We start from the raw sequence: 4577 nt of genomic DNA on the forward strand, positions 1-4577 counted from the left end.
AGGTGCACAATCATCCTATTGACAACCTCTGTCTGGCCATCAGTTTCAGGATGGAAGGCTGTGGACTTCGTAAGTTTGGTGTCCAACATTGACCAGAGACTGGACCAAAATGTGCTGAGAAACCGACTGTCTCGATCTGAGATGATAGACTATGGGATCCCAAAGTGCACCCACACTTGTTCAAAGAAGAGTTTAGCAGTGGCTTTTGCTGTGATATTCTTCTTGCAGGCCGCCATGATGGCCATCTTCGAGAACCTGTTGACGACCACAAAAACACAGTCATTTCCATGCTTAGTGGAAGGAAGGCCTGACATGTAATCCATGGAGATGGATTCCCAAGGTCGACTAGGGTTAGGAAATGGGGTATAGAAGTCATGCTTCTTAATGGTCGGTTTGGCAATGGCACAGGCAGTACATGATCTGATGTACTTCCCAACATCCTGTCGAAGATTCGGCCAATAGAAATAATTTTGCAGTACTGCCACTGTTTTCTCGACCCCGAAATGCCTAGCAGCCCGACTGTAGTGTGCTTCCCAAATCATCTTGGCACGCTCGCTTGAAGGAACACAAAGGTGACCTAGGTGGTATAACAGGGCATCCTGGAGGTGAAAATATGGAACATGCCGACCCTCCAAGAGTGTCTGGTATGTGTGGCCGAATTCTGGGTCACTTTTGTAGAGAAATGGCCAATCAGAAGTCTCGTTCCCACAAGAGTTGAGCACGGTGGTTAACGCCATGATCGGTGGTCGACTGAGGCAATCTGCAACATTATTGGTGCTGCCCTTCTTATACTTGATATTCAAGTGGAACTGTTGCAGGTATGTAGACCACTTCTGATGGTGATCATTCTGCAATTTTCCTTGGGTTTGTATGAACTGCAGGGGTAGGTGGTCTGTGTGGATGACGGTTTCCTTCCCCAAAATGTAATGCTTCCATTGTCGGTAGGCCTGTACAATGGAATACATCTCTTTATCATAAGTGGGGTACTTCCGGACTGTGTCTGAAAGTGTTTCACTGTGATATGCCACTGGATGTCCATGTTGAGTAAAAACTGCCCCAATAGCATAGTCAGAGGCATCTGTCTCGACCTCAAATGGTTGTTGTAATTCTGGTAATGCTAGCACTGATGCCATGCAGAGGCGATCATTCAACTCCATGAATGCCTTCTGTTGAGATTCAGACCAAAAGAATTTTGCTTTCGCCCCTCCCTTGGTGACTTGACTCAAGGGCCAAGTAATATGAGAAAACCCCAACACGAACCTGCGGTAGAAGTTGGCAAGACCTAGAAAGTTGCGGAGCTCTGTTAGAGTGGTTGGACATGGCCAATCCCGAATGACTTGGATCTTGTCTGGATCAACATGCACCCCCTGTTCATCAATGAGTATCCCAGATACTGAACCTGGGACATGCCAAAAGTGCATTTCTCCAAATTGGCACATAGCTTGTGTTGCCACAGTGTTTGGAGAACTTGTCGGATGTGGTGGAGGTGCTCTTCCCAACTCTGGCTGAAGATTAGAATGTCATCCAAGTATACTACTACAAAGGAGTTGGTGAATGGCCGCAAGATGTCATCCATTAGCCTCATGAAGGTTGCAGGAGCATTCGTCAATCTGAAAGGCATAACCAACCATTCGAAAAGGCCCTCCTTGGATTTGAAGGCAGTCTTCCACACATCAGAGGGTTTGATTGGTACCTGGTGATATCCTGACTTCAGATCGATCTTGCTGAAATATTTCGCCCCCTTTAGTTGGTCCAGGAGGTCATCAATCCGCGGGATCGAGTACCTATTATGAACAGTGATCTTGTTCAGCGCCCGATAGTTAATACAGAGTCTCCACGTCCCATCCTTCTTCTGTACCAACACGATCGGGCTCCCACAAGGCGATGAACTCGGACGGATGTGACCTTTCTGTAGGAGCTCCTGAATCTGCCTCTTGATTTCATTGTTCTCCAGAACAGAGCGCCGATAAATTTGTCCATTGGGTAGCAGCACACCTGGGGTCAGATCGATGGAGTGCTTGACCTGACAGTGCAGAGGAACCCCTGTAGGGGAGGTGAAGATGTCCTCGTACTCCTCCACAACCTTGTCCATTTGTAGTTTTCATGCAGAGGGACCCCGTCTGGAGGCCGCAACCACCGTCTTCTTCTTTCCTTGAGGGCGTATCATCAGGAAAACAAATTTCCTGGTTTTGGAAATGATCTTACTGCATTGTTTTGCAGTAATCAAAGAGATGGCGGTAGGTGGTGCTACCTCTGGTATCCTGTACAACTTATTTCCCAATGTAACAATAACAACACGGGGCCTTGATTCATACACAGCATGTCGCTTCCACAAGTATGGATGTCCTAATAATACATCACAAACTTCAAGGGGAGCAATGTCACACAATACCTCATCCGTGAAGGGCTTGATGTTGTATGGAAGGTGACACTGCTGGCTCACGCAAAGATCTCGTCCTTGGTGAAGCCACCCAATGGTGTATGGTTGTGGATGTGTTGTGGTCGGTAAACCTAACCGCTTCATGACCGCTGCCGAAATGAGGTTCTTTTGACTCCCGCTATCAACAATGAACTGTATCTGGGAGCCCTTTACCCACATCTGGGAGTGGAATGTTGGAAATAATACTGAGATGGGCTGTGAATCAGTATTATCAAATTCTTTTCAATATATCATCCTTATTTATACTTTGAATAATTCTTCAAATATTGATCATTACTTTGTATGTCAGTATCATAAAATAATGAGCAGGAACAAGAAAAGCAAATAGTCACACAAAAGAACACCAGATATAAGGTGGAAACCTAATGTGGGTGAAAACCCCCTGCTGCAATATGTCTCTATCTTCTTTTAATAAGAAACTCCTTTTACAATGATTTTGTACTGGTGCAGTCCTTTACCAGTACGCAAGCTACAACCTGCAGAGAGCTACAACTCGTTTTCCAGTCTCTCCTGGAAGGGAGCTACAACCCCCTACTTCTTTTCTTTCAAGGACCACTTTTCATTAATTTTCAGACTGGATCCAAGAACATCAAAAACCCATCAACTACACTTGCATCATCAATCTCTGATTTATCCAATACTGAATCAATGCTTTCACCAAAGCCAACCCGCATACAGATCTGCAAATATTTCCTTATAAATTTGCAGTTGTTCCATACATCAGACATACCCAGATCATAACATGTGTACAATAAAACATGCATCAATAATTCAGATCTATAAATTCATTCTTTCAAATATTTAGATATTAGTTAACCCAGATTATTAGATTTATAGATCAAGCGTGTGCCACATATCACAGATCAAAATCATATAGAGATACCACTATTCCAGCCTTAAGATTTTGACCATCAATAGAACTTGTCCTTCTCCTTACGCTCAGGTTCCTTCTTCATTCAGATCCAGATCTGCACCATAACCCAATCACCATATTCCAGATCTAGCACTTTATCAGATATTCAATAATTCAGAAGATGCTTTGCCAAATGATCTCCTTCCTCTTTTATAGACTTAGTCCTTTCTCAATACCACGGTCCAAAACCATAGGATCAAAAAACTGTTGGACTAATACCATGAACCAACCATGAAAGTGTGTGAGATCAACACTTTTGGATGCGATACCACGGACCAAAACCATAGGATCAAAAACTGTCAGACTAATACCATGAACCAACCATGAAAGTGCGTGAGATCAACACTTTTGGATGCAATACCACGGACTAATACCATGAACCAACCATGAAAGTGTGTGAACTTTTCTCTTACATGAAGGGAACTTTTCTCTGCATGAAAGTGCGTAAACTTTTCTCTACATGAAATAAACTTTTCTCTGCATAAAAGTGTCTGAACATTTCTCTACATGAAATAAACTCTTCTCTACATAAAAGTGCGTGAACTTTTCTCTACATGAAATAAACTTTTCTCTGCATAAAAGTGCGTGAACGTGGAATAAAATTTTCTCTGCATAAAAGTGCGTGAACTTTTCTCTACATGAAATAATCTTTTCTCTACATAAAAGTGCGTGAACGTTTCTCTACATGGAATAAACTTTTCTCTGCATAAAAGTGCGTGAAATTTTCTCTACATGAAGGAAACTTTGTTGCACTATAATTTATCAAATAAATTTGCTACATTATAATTTATCATTTGTGTGATTTGCCATCAAGGACAACACTTGTCTCATAATGCCAACAATCTCCCCCTTTGGACTTGTCATACTGAGAATTGTCATCCGATATCTCTTCCGTAGATTGATCTAGATATATATAAGTGACTTGATCTTCTATGAGTCGTTTGCCATCAAGTACAACACATGCATCATAATGCCAACAATCTCCCCCTTTGGACTTGATGGCAACAATACCAAATCACTCTCCCCCTTTGACATCAAGGGCAAAGGGCGAACCAAGATATTCTCTTTCCTAGAAAGGCATTCCACTGTTCATACTCCCCCTGAGTACCTGTTGAAATCTCTGAATGAGCTCCCCCTTTGTATATGCCAAGGTGTACCAATCTGTTCATGCTACATGCTGAAAGCTCTGCTCTTTCTGAATTGTGTTGTTCATGCTCCCCCTGA

This window comes from Pinus tabuliformis, chromosome 7 (genome assembly GCF_031772625.1).
Source record: "Pinus tabuliformis cultivar Carrire ecotype Pingquan chromosome 7, CPIR1, whole genome shotgun sequence".
Taxonomy (NCBI): domain Eukaryota; kingdom Viridiplantae; phylum Streptophyta; class Pinopsida; order Pinales; family Pinaceae; genus Pinus; species Pinus tabuliformis.